Here is a 13466-nt window from a genome sequence, read left to right as displayed (position 1 = left end):
CTAGACCTTGCTCCAGGATCTGGTCCTTTTTCTGGCTACAGTCTATAATGGCTCAATAAACCCTTGCATTTCAGAGATCCCTGGATCTCAAGACTTTTCAATATAACATAAGGTGCTCATGTTTCAAAGATGGCTAAAGGGACCCAAAGACTTTCTCAAAGAAAGCAAGCAGGCATGACCACACTCTCCCCACTTCCTGGATCCCAATTCTAATGCCAAAGTATAAGGACCATTTTATTTGCATAAAACTTTGAAATATACATGTAGTAGTCAGACTACGCTCTTGTTTATAATAGTACTTAATTTCCTTATATCAAAATGAATGTTGTTCAGTTATAAATATAGGCATCTATTTATGCACAAGTCACTATGGTTTATACAGCGGACTTTGCACTGAGGCCTATTTTCATTTTCCTAGCGTAATAGAAATTTGGGAATGCCCTTGGCTTGACTCATCCCCCGACTCACTCTAATCACACAATCCACAGCAGGCCACAGTCTTTCCTTCGATCACTACTGTTTTCTGTAGGACTTAAATTCCCTCAGCTTCTAAGGACATTCTCTTCTAACTCAACCTGTGTCGTGTGTGTGTGTGTGTGTGTGTGTGTGTGTGTGTGTGTGTGTATGTGTGTACAGTACTAGAGATTGAACCCAGGGCCTGGCACATGCTAGGCAAATATTTTACCACTGAACCACATCCTCACTATTTCTATCCCATTTCCACCCACCATTAGCCTCCACCTCCCCCCGCCAGCATCCAAAAGAGACCTTAAGTAAAACACTTGTCATTGCTGAGGGTCAGAGGAAAAGGCTGATTTAAATCAGACAGCCCGAGCCTAAGCCATCTTCTCAGTTCCTCCTCTCCTTCAATCACTCCACCTCCCTGCTCATCCTGACATTCTTCAGTGGTTATTCCTAGACTAAGCAAAATTTAACCCTTTCTGCTTCCTACTCCTGAAGGGCATATCCAAATCTACCACGGTGCTCAGCAGCGCCCCAGCCCTCCATTAGAACTCACTCGCCCATATTTTCTTAAAGCAAAAAGACAGTAATAATTATCTTAAGCCACATTTGCAGCCTAATGTTTCTTCCCAGTACAAAGGCAAGGTACTGTTTATCGAATTGAATCCCCAGGTTGCTGTCCTAACTACTGCTCAACACATTAAACCCAACATTGCCCTTTCTCAGAGTAGCAAGGTCACTGCATATTAAAAATGTCCTCTCCTCCAAAAGCAACTATTGTCAGTGACACCATTCCATTCTTTCCAATTATTGCCAGTGAGATGTATGACTTAACCACCAAGTGAAAAACTGCCTTTTTTTTTTTTTCTTAAAGATTGAGAAATTGCCAGGAGTGGTGGCTCATACATGTAATCCTAGCTACTTGGGAGGCAGAGATTGGGAGGATGGCAGTTCCAGACCAGCCTGGGCAAAAAGGTAGTGAGACCCCGTTTTAAAACAAGTCAGGCATGATGGCATGTGTCTGTCATCCCAGCTGCATGTAAAATAGGAGGCTTGTGGTCAAGGCCAAACCCAGCATAAAAACTTTAAGACTCTACCTGAAAAATAACTACATAAAAAGGGCTGGGGGTGTGGATCAAGTGGTAGAGCACCTGCCTAGCAAGCACAAAGCCCTAAGTGCAAATACTTATTAAAGAAAAAAAAAAAAAGAGTAAGAAATTAAGTTTCAGGAAGAGAAAGTTAGCTCCCCACATCCTTTTAATCATAATTTTAAAAAATAGTTCTTAAGATGTATGAGTTACTGTGAGAAGTGTGTAACTTGAAACATCTATTTTATGGTTGTTGCTATTGTCGAACAGGGTCTCCCTGTGTAGGCCAGGCTGGCCTCAAACTTTCAATCTTCTCACCCTGTCTGCAAGGAATATAGGCATGTACTACCATACCAGGCCTGCAACATCTCTTTTAATTCTCACAATACCTATGGAAAGAAAATACCACTGCAATCTCTTTTTAAATGAGTGAAAAAACTTAGGTTAAAAAATAAAATTCCCTGGCCAAAATTACAATAACAAGTAGGATTCAAACCCAGTCAGAAAAAAATTCAGAATTCAATTTTCCCCAGCCCCTTACCCCTGCCATAAAGTGACTATGGAGACCACCTGGAAGGCCTGGATTTCTATCCCACCTAGCATTAGGGATGCCCAATTCTTCCCCTTTGGGATGGTATCACAGGAGGCCCAGTAAAGGCTTTCACCAATACCCAGGAGTAAGAAGGCCATCCCTCCCACTGGGATCAGCAAAGGTCATGTGGGGAACCATAATAGGGTCAATTTTTTTAAAAAATGGGTAAGAAATCTGAATAACAGTCTTCTAAAGAAAACTGTATAGTCTGGCTGGAAAACACTATGGTTATCCCACAAAAAGCTAAACATGTTTACCCTATAACCCAACAACTCTACTCCTAGATATATACACAAGAAAAATGAGGCCATACACACATACAAAACTTGTACATGAATGTTCACAGCAGCATTTTTCTTATAGCCAGTATGTAGAAACAACTCAAATGTCCATCAATTGATACATGGATCAAATGTGGCAAATCCATACACTAGATATTTGGACATAAAAAGAACTAAGTACTGTTACATGGTACCACATGGATGAAGCTTGAAAACATTATGCTAAGTGAAAGAAGTCAGTCACAAAATGCTACATATATGATTCCCCTTATATGAAATGTCCAGAATATGCAAATCATGAGAGGGAAAGATTAGTGGTTAGTAGGGCAAAAGAGAGTTTAGAAAAGGGGAGAATGAGGTGTCACTACAAATGGATATGAGCTTTCTTTGGAGTAATGAAAATGTGTTAAAATTAATTGTGGTAATGGTTATATGACTCAATGAATATATTAAAAATTATTGGTGGTCAGACTCCCAGCTGACTGCTTTGTAGAAAGTGACAAGCTGATTCTAAAATTCATATGAACTTGCAAGGGACTCAGACAAAGTAATCTTGAAAAAAAATGAAATAGGACTTGCTGTTTTCAAAACTTACTACAAAACAATGGTAATCAAGGTAGCGTGGTATTGACATGTCAATGCGAGAGAATTCAGTTCAGAACAGACCCATGTGTCTATGCAACCACCAAATGGCTCAGCAACTGCACTCCTGAGTATTTATCCCATTGAAGTGAAAATTCACATAAAAACCCATACACAAATATCCATAGCAGCTGAATTCCTAACAGCCAAAACTTAGAAATAATCCAGATGTCCTTCAAGGAGCTCCTCTATTTGAAGGAATATAAGAATTCTGAGGAGTGCTAAGGAAGAAAAAAGGAACAAACTATTCATGCAATAACTACAATGAATCTCCAGGGAATTATGCTAAGTGGAAAAAAAGCCAACCCCCAAAGAGTAAATTCTGTATAATTCCATTTATATAATACTCTTCCAATGATAAAATTATAGAAATGAAAACATTAACAGTTGCCAGAGGTCAGGGAAGGGAGAGAATGTGGCAAAGGACAACAGAAGGAATCCTTACGACAAAACTATTCTGTATTTTGTTGTATCGATGTCAGTATCCTTGTGATAATACTATACTATATAGTTCTTCTGCAAGATGTTACCACTGGGAAAAACCAGGTAAAGGAAACATGGGATCTCTTTATATATACTCTTTATATTACAACTGCATGTGACTCCATAATTATTTTAAAATAAAAAGTCCTGGGGGGGTGGAGAAAAAAAAATCCCTAAACAAATTCATGTAAACAAAATATTATACTTTTGTTTGTTTTTTGAGATGGGATCTCACAATGTTGCCTGGGCTGGTCTCAAAATTGTACTTGTAGTATCCAGCAATCCTGTAGCCTTAGCTATATAGAATCCCTAGTGCTGCTATGTGTGCCACTGTGCCTGTCTCTGATATTACTGTTTTCCTAGAGGAAATAGGTAGGAGGGAAGGAGAGAGAATGAGATGAAGACAGAAATTTTCAAACTTTGTGACTTTAAGTTTCTTCGCCTGTAAAAGATTAACAAATAATACTGGGGTAGGCTGAATAACTCACAAAATACATACTTACTTCCTAACAAAGGTGTTTACTCTCATTTGTCTGTCTGTCCCTTTCTACCTTTCACCCCTCCCCCCTCTCCCTTCCCTACATGTTTCCATCTCCAGGCAGTGCTAGGGATCAAACCCAGGCCATTGCCCTTGGGGCCTCGGTTAAAGGCCCAACCCCTTTAACTCTCACCCTCTGATTCAATACAGTGCCTGAAATCTTAGACTAGTAAAAGAAAGAAATAAAATGGCAACAAATAAGAAAAAAAGAAGTCAAATTATCCCTATTTGCAGATGACATGATCCTATGCTTAAAAGACCCTAAAAATGCCACCAGAAGACTCTTAAATCTGCTAAACATTTTCATCAAAGTATAAAAATCAACATAAAAAAATCAGTAGCTTTTCTATACACCAATAACAAACTTGTTGAGAAAGAAATCAGGAAAATAATACCTTTCATAATAGCTTAGACAAACAAACAAAGCTCTGGAAGTATACTTAACCAAACAGGTGAAAGACCAGTACAGTAAAAAGCAAATAAAACACTGAAGAAAGATATTGAAGAAGATACTACAAGGTAGAAAGGCATTCCATGTTCATGGATCAGCAGAACTACCATTGTAAAAATGGCCACATTACTGAAAAGTGATCTACAAATTCAATGCAACCCCCATCAAAGTCCAATGATATTCTCCACAGAACTAGAAAAAAAAAATCCTAAAATTCATATGGAACACAAAAGACGCAAATAGCTAAAGCAATCCTAAGCAAAAAAAAGTAATGCTAGAGGTTATCATAATACCAGACATCAAACTATACTACATAGCCACAGTAACAAAAATAGAATGGCACTGACACAAAAATAGACACATAAAATAGAGGACTCAGAAATGAACCCACACAGCAATAGCCAGCCATCTGATTCTTGGCAAAGATGTCAAAAACATACAATCTAGAGAAATGGCAGCCTTTTTAACAAGTGGTACTGGGAAAACTGGATATCCACATACAGAAAAATAAAATTAGATCCCTACCATGCACAAAAATCAACTCAAAATGGATTAAAGACCTTAATGGAAGACCTGTATCTTTACAACTACTAGAGGAAAATGTAGGTAAAATACTTCAAGACAAAGGCATACAGCAACTTTCTGAATAGGACTCCAAAAGCTCAGGAAATTAATAAGAACTGATAAATGAAAAATCAAGGCACCAGTGGTTCACCCCTGTAATCCTACCTACTTGGGAGGCTGAGATGGGGAGGATCAAAATTCAAGGTCAGCACTGTCCAAAAAAAAAAAATGCAAGAGACTCCATCTCAACAGAAAAAAAAGGTGGACATAGTGGCAAGCACCTGTCATCCCAGCCATAGCATAAAATAGGAGGATCGGCCTGGGAAAAAAAAACGAGATTGTCTCCAAAATAACCAGAGCAAAAAGTGCTGAAGGAGTAGCTCAAGTGTAGAGCACCTGCCTATGAAGTAGGAAGCCCTGACTTCAAACCCCAATACCACCCTCCCCACCCCAAAAAAAAAGAGAGAAGAAATTGATTGCATCAAATTAAAAAGCTTCTGCCCAGTAAAGGAAATGATTAACAAAGTGAAGAAACAGCATATAGACGGGGAGAAACTCTTTGCCAGCTATTCATCCAACAGGGAATTATATCCAGAATATATAAAGAACTCAAAAAACTTTATTATTGTTGTACTGGGGGTAGATTGTGACATTTACTAAAGTTATTACAGTATATTATAGTTGAATTCACCCCTTCCTCCATCATTCAGAGAAATACAAATCAAACTACATAAGATTTCACCTCACCCCAGTCAGAATAGTTACCATCTGACAACCAAAACTATCACAAAAAACAACAAACATTGGGGAGGATTGAGGAGGAAAAGGAACCTTTAAACATTGTTAACAGGAATGTAAATTGGTATAGCCATTATAGAAATCAGTAAGGGGTTTCCTCAAGAATCTGAGACTAGACTTGCCATATGATCCTGCTATACCACTCCTGGATATATACCTGAAGAAAACGAAGTCAGCATACAGTAGAGGTATTTGCACACCCATGCTAACTGCAGCAGTACTCACAACAGCCAAATCATGTAATCAGCCTAGGTGTCCATCAGTGATGAATGGATAAAGAAAATATGGTATGTATATATAATGGGTATTATTCAGCCACAAGGAAGAAAGTAATGATGCCATTTGCAGGGAAAATGTGTGAAACTAGAGATCATCAGGTTAAATGAAATAAGCCAGTCTCAAAAAGTGTCCACATGCTTGTTCTTCTATGTGGAATTCATGGGAGTGGGAGAGGTCATGACAGCAAAAGGGCAACTATTAGGAAGGGGATCAAGAAGATAGGGAGAAGGACAATGGGGGTGCATTATAGGCATGTATAAAAGTAAAATGAAACCCTTTATTTTGTACAATTAATACAGTATTTATACATCCTAATTCTAAAAGCTGTAAATGTTACCTGAGGAGGAAAAAGAAAAAAAGACTTTGTAGATGTGATTAACTTAAGTATGGTTATGATGGGTCTCTTATTTTGGATTATCAGGATGGGCCCTAAAGACACTTGCACACAGGGTAACCTTTTAGGAGGAAGGCAGAGACTGGATTCCAGCAGAAGAGGAGAAAGGGAATGTGGTCGTATAGGCAGAGACCGGAGTGACGCAGTCATACACTGAGAAAATAATTTCTGTTGTTTTAAGGCACCATGTTTGTGGTGATTAATAACCATAGGAAACTAATACAATCCCTATCCATCTCCTAGAAGTGTTGTAAAGGGTTAATAAATATATATGGAAAAAGCCCTCATACAACTACGAGAGAGAAAAGTCAGACATAATTTTAGGCTCTTAATTCAAAATAAAAATATAAAACACCTAATTTTTTGAGTTAAATTCTAGATAAAGAGACAAATAAATACAGCTTTGGGAACAATTACATTCAATGTAGACTCAGTTCCCTAGGGATTAGCCCACTCAATAGACAAGAGTGGTCTATCACAGTAGCAAAGAGAAGAGCCAATCGTGATTAACTTTAACTTCTAGTATATTTCTCCTCTGAAAGAGAAATCAAATTTTGCTGGTTTCATTATTGCCATAAATAAACTTTGCAAAATAAGGTCACTTTGACACTGCCTTAGAATACTACAGATTATTTCAATTCTGCTTCCCTTCTGTTCTCCCATTCTTAAGCGTACAAAGCAAACACAATTCTCTTTTAATCAATTGGTCTTAATGAATAATCACATTTAAATTACCATGTATGGACTTGGGGATACGGCTCAAGTGGTAGAGTGCTTGCCTAGCGAGCATGAGGCCCTACATTCAAAAACCCCAGTTCTACAAAAAAAGAAAGAAAATTTGCTTTGCTCAAACCCCAGTACAATAAATAAATAAACAAACAAACTACATAAGTCTAGCTGGGCATGGTGGTACATTTCTGTAGTCCTAGCACCAAGGAGGTAGAGGCTAAAGGATCATGAGTTCAATACAAAGTGAGATTGTCTCAAGAAGAGAAGGAGAAGGGAGGGGCGGGGGGGGGAGGAGAGGAGCTTGGCAACGTATTTTTTATGAATTTAAAATGACAGAATGGAGCATGCAAGAGTATTAAGAGTGTAAAGCAATTATGACATCACCTGAAACTGAAAAGAACAAAAAGGATGTCCCATTTAAAACTCCCACACAACAGTAGAAGTTTTGTTCAGCATGGATATTCAGAAGCTTTGGACATAACTTGTAATACAGGACATACTCTTATTCAAATAACGCTTTACATTTAAAGCCACAAAAAGTACAGCATATTTTAAATTTACATGAGGAAAACAGGCCTGAAAGCACAGCAGCTAAGAGCACAGACTCTGAAACTAGAGCACCTAGGTTTAAATCTAAGTCATTTAACCTCTTTGGGCCTTAGTGTCTTCACAAGCAAAATGAGGATAGTACTAGTATTTACCTCATGGTAGTAAATTGTGAAGATTAAAGGTGCTACATCTTAAAGCACTCAGGATAGAACCCAGTATATAGTAAGCACTCAATAAATGTTAGCTATTATCTCTACTAAAAGAAAAGGTCACCACTACCCCTACCTCTTACTCAATTCTGTCCTCATCACTACGCTCACGGTAGGTATCCAAAAATGTTCAAGGAAAGGAACATTTCAGTGTCCAAACTACTTCTTGTTTCCATTGTTTTCTCCCCAACTCCACCCAGGTAAATATTAAAGGCAGCACAATTTTATAAAGATAAAATAATTCTTAAAAGTATCTATATTACAACAGGACAGCAGAAATAGAAAGACAAAGTTGACTTTCCCAAGACATCTAAAATATTCCTGTGGGAGAAGGCTCCTGAGATGCTTCACTTCATGCCTCCAGAGCAGAGAACCCTAGGAAAAGCTGCCACCTCCCCTTTTTCTTCCCTTATTATGCTCATTCCCATCTTTTATCAGGCATTTCTATTCTTTGTGACACCATGACCAGATACCAGCTCGCCAATATACTATGTATAAGTCCTCCAAAGCGAATTATCTACACTGAGAAACATTTACTGGATGAGATCTCTTGCTTGAGATGGAAAACTAAGGGTAGCATTAGTATTCCCTTTAACTGTATCCCTGGAACAGTAATCCACTTCCCTAAGGAAGTGAGCACCTTTTCAGAAACGTCAACTATGCAAGACTTCAGAGAAAGCTTAATCATCTATTGTCAGTTTTCACAGATGACTGTACCTCACATGTCCCTCTACTTCCCTCCCCAGTTATCACAGCAGGATGCTCATTACCCCTACTGCCACATGGAGATGTCTAGGGACAGGTGGGACTGAAAGCTTTTTGGGGGCACTATCTTACCCTCACTGATCAGGGTCTCACAAAGGCCATTCTTAGCTCCACTACTGCACTCAAAACTTTGCAATCAAGAACTCCAGCCCATCCTCATTATCCAAGAGCAATCAGACAGAACAGGAGGAAAGACCACGCAGCAATTTCTCTTAAAGACATTTCAGAATGATGAAATTGATTAGAATTTTCCCAAAAAAAATAAAACAAAAAAAAAACCCAGCTCTCCATAATGTATCATGGATTACGGAGATCAAAATTTGGGTTATACCTGCAAATATGCACTATGTTAGGGAAGGAACTAATGAATTGGTGGAGGGCTTGGGGCATAATTTTGCAACCAAACAGTAAAACAGCGTGATATAACAATTTTGATTTCACATTTGCCTTTTGCAAGGCAATTATATGAGCCATTTTAGGAAAAAATTCCCAATTTCATCATTTTTTTCTCCTAGAAAATTCTTTTAAAGCACCTCTCTACCGGGACATGGTGGTACTCACCAGTAACTCCAGCCTTAGGAGGCAGCAGAGGCAAGAGGATCACCAAATTCAAGACCAGCCAGTGATACATAGTGAGACCCTGTCCCAAAACAAAACAAAAGTCAAGCCGAGCGCTGGTGGCTCACACCTATAAACCTAGTTACTCACAACACAGAGATCAGGAGGATCACAGTTCAAAGTCAGCCTGAGCAAGTAGTTTGTGAGACCCAATCTTGAAAAAAATCCATCACAAAAAAGGGCTGGTGAAGTAGCTCAAGGTACAGGTCCTGAGTTCAATCCCCAGTACAGCATAAAATAAAAATAAAAATTTAAAAATCTCTTTTGTCATCATCTCTCTTGGATTTCCTCATGTGCTAGATATAAGGGAAATGACCAAAATATGGCTGATCTAGCACTGCCCATTCTTACTAGCACCTCTTTCGTTTTTTGTGCTTTTAGGTACTGGGGACTGAACCAGGGCCTCATGCATGCTGGCAAGTGCTCTGCCATTTAGCTAATCTCCCCGCCCTTTTTCTTCTTCGTTTTTTCTTTTTCATTTTTTCTTTTAACCTGAGACAGGGTCTCACTACCTTTGTCCAGGCTGGCCTCAAATTCACAATTCTCATGCCGCTGCCTCCTGTCTTTTTAAATTAAAGAATAACATATATATAAGATTCACAAATCTTGGGTGTGCAACTTAATATACATATTCACACACCCAGCCCAAAGACAGAGTATCTCCAAATCCCAGAAGTTTCCCTCATCTCCTTCCCAGTCATTACTGAGAATAACCACTATTCTGACTTCTATCATCAGGAAGTAATTGTACTTTTTTTTGAGTTTCATTTAAGTGGAATCATGCATTATTATGTCTATGAGATCTATCCATGTTAATGTGTGCATTTATACTTCATTCTCTTTTATTACTTTTGTAGTAAATATATCACATTTTATTAATCCATTCTGCTGCTGATATATATATTTATTTGGGTTGTATATGATTTGGGATTATTCTGAATAAAGACGCTATGAACAATCTTTTGTGGGCATTTTAGTAGACATGTGCATTTGTTTCTCTTGGGTATATCCAGGAACAGAATGGCTGGGTGGGAATGGATACTGTCAGTTTTCCAAAGTGTCTGTATGTATACTTTATACTCCTACCAGTATCTACATCCATGGCAACACTGGCACTGATTATCTTTTAATTTTAGCCTCTTTGCAAGGCATACAGTAGTGTCTCACTGTTGTAATTTGTATTTCCCTGTTGACTAATAATGTTCAGTATTTTTTGCATACACTTTGACCATTCCTAGTTCCTGTATTAGCATGTGCCCCTTCAAGACTTCTACGCATTTTTTAATTAAATTCTTGTTCTTACAGATTTTACACATATAACCACATACCTACAACATAAAACACACACACATTCTGGGGATGAGTCCTTGGTCAGATATATGAATTACAAATTTCTTCTTCTGATCTGTATTTTGCTCTTCTGTTAATGGTGAACTAATATGGAGGGAAGTTCTCAATTTTAATGAAATTTGGAGACAAACATCATTTTTAAAGTCACTGCTTTCTGTGTCCTTTCAAGGAATCTCTGCCTACTCTACTTACTAGTTCTTAGGTTTATGTTTATGGTTTGAGTAGTTCTCTGCCATGCTCAGAATAAATGAAACAGACTAAATAAAATTCTGCAATTTTGGCAAAGTTTGCATTTTTACCTTGCAGCCAATTTTCACTGCATTCACATTATCTGGTTACGTGCTGGATAATTCTAGTAGTCTAAATATTTGGGTGATCAGTTTTATAACTAGATAATTCATCAGTCATTACTTCCATATTAAAATCTCTTTTGAGGTAGGCATGATGGCATATACCTTTAATCCTAGCACTGGGGAGGCTGAAGCAGGAGGATCTTGAGTTCAAGGGCAGCCTGGGCTATAGAGTAAGACCCTGTCATTCATAAATAAATAAGTATTGCTTCTATATAAATATATTAAGAACCTAATGTAACAAAAAAAAATCTAATGCCCATTTTTCTAGCATTTTCCCCCAAACCTTCCTTGGCTAATTCTTCCACTCCTTTTGAACCCAGTCACAAAGAACCCTGACTCTGTCCTTTTTCCTGAGTTAGTGAACAGTATCTCCAATTTCCAACAATATAGCTATAAAACTTATCCTTCTAATGGCCTACCAGGTGTTCTGCTTCCCCCACCTTAGTATTCTGCACACCAATCCATCTTACATTCTGCTTTCAAAATGTGTAAAATATGAACTCTGCTCTGGCACAGCTGATGTCTTGGTTCATATCAACTTGTCTAGAGTATGAAACTATCCTTAACTGGTCTCTCTCTTCTTTACATTCTGTCACCAAAGTCACTTCTCAATAACATAAAATTGATCATGTTACTCATTTAATTAAGCCCCTTCTTTAGTCTCACTGCCCACAGGATAAAGTCACTCTCTTAGCTCAGAATTCACAAGTTGGCTCCAACCTCTCAAGTACATCAAAGCAATGAACCTAACTAAAATAAGTTTTCTTTTAAAAGTCACCTGGAAAATTACTGTTTCAAAGAACTGAATTAAAACTAAAATCGTAACTACTGATTTCTGCTTCCTAGTAGATTTTAGTCACAACTCTGTTTAAAAATCCTTTTTAAAATAACAGGCATCAAAAGTAACTTAAACAATATAGCCGTAATCATCACCACACAAATCACTACTGGATGCCAATGGAATATATCACAATTTCTTGTACAACTATAAAAATCACAAACAAAAGTACTTCCTTAAAAATCTGTCAACAAGCTGGAGTGGTGGCTCACACTTACAATCCGAGCTAATGGGGAGGCAGAGATCAATAGGCCCTGGCAAAAAGGTGGAAAGACCTCATTTCAACCAATAAAAAACTAGGCATGGTGGTGCACACCTGTCATCTGAGCTACTCTGGATGTGTAAACAGGAAGATTGTGGTCTAGGCCAGCCCAGGTGCAAACATGACAGCCTATTCAGAAAACAGCTAATAGCTAAAAGCAAAAAGGGCTGAGGGCATGACTCAAGAGATACAGCACCTGCCTAGCAAGCACAAAAACCCTGAGTTCAAATGCCCCAAAAATTGTCCACATACTTCTCCTTAGCACATACACATCTGCATGTATATAGAGACAGTGTGCATAGTGGTTAAGAACACAGGCTGGCTGGGCATGGTGGCTTATACCTTTAATCCCAGCTATTTGGGAGGAAGAGACTCAGAGAATCATGGCTCAAGGCCAGCACAGAAAAAAAGTTAGCAACAAGCAAGTCAGGTATGGTAGAACACTCCTATAATTGAGGCTAAGGGGGAGGGGCAGGTAGAAGGTTCACATTCTGAGGCCAGCCCCAGGGGTAAAATAACTAAAGCAAAAAAGGGCTTGGGGGGGCGGGGAGGCGTGGCAGGGCAGGACATGGCTCAAGTGGAAGACCACCTGCCTAGCAAGTATGAGGCCCTGAGTGCTAACTCCAATACAGCCAAGAAAAGAAAAAAACAAAAAGAACACGGCTGGGGATGGGGATATGGCTCAAGTGGTAGAGTATTGTATGCCTAGCAAGCTTAACGCCCTGAGTTCAAACCTCAACACCACCCAAAAAAATTAATTTTTAAATACAAAACAATTTTAAAAAATGTTTTAAAGAACACAGGCTGGAATCACAATGATAGTTGTGTGAGTGGGACAAATTACTCAAACTTTATGTGCCTCGAGTTTCCTCATCTGTAAAAGTAGCCACCTCACACAGTTGCTGGGCAACTGAGTTGGCACTTTTAGGGTACTTGACAGAGTGCCTCCCAGAGCAGTGCATAGTAATAAATGTCATCACTGTTTTTAAGTTATTTTATGTACACTGTCTTTTTGTCCTACTTACAAAGAGATTGTTTAGATACGAAATGCTATCCCCACTTCAGAGATAAGACACCCACAGAGAAGTTATATAACTATTAAAAAATATTTTAAGAGGCAAAGTTTGGAGATAACCACACATAACCTCAACCCCAGATCAAACTGACAAATCTCCACAGATCTGATTTGGAAGAATCTTTTGGGGTTTCCTTCTAGTTGTC

General features: G+C 38.5%; 1 protein-coding gene across 14 annotated transcripts in view; it reads right to left on the bottom strand.

Moving 5' to 3' along the window:
• Lclat1 (lysocardiolipin acyltransferase 1) overlaps positions 1 to 13466 on the bottom strand; it is a 155227-nt gene that overhangs the window by 140235 nt on the left and 1526 nt on the right. For 2 of the 14 annotated variants that reach the window (XM_074049430.1, XM_074049431.1), the window contains exon 2: positions 9386 to 9464. The exons of the other annotated variants lie outside the window; for them this stretch is intronic. The gene's annotated coding sequence lies outside the window, so the exon portion shown is untranslated. The remainder of the gene's footprint in view (positions 1 to 9385; positions 9465 to 13466) is intronic. 14 annotated transcript variants of the gene reach the window in all.

Source organism: Castor canadensis, chromosome 12 (genome assembly GCF_047511655.1).
Source record: "Castor canadensis chromosome 12, mCasCan1.hap1v2, whole genome shotgun sequence".
In the NCBI taxonomy this organism is placed as follows: Eukaryota; Metazoa; Chordata; class Mammalia; order Rodentia; family Castoridae; genus Castor; species Castor canadensis.
The sequence above is the reverse complement of the archived record's forward strand: the minus strand, read 5'-3'. Positions and strand labels throughout refer to the sequence as shown.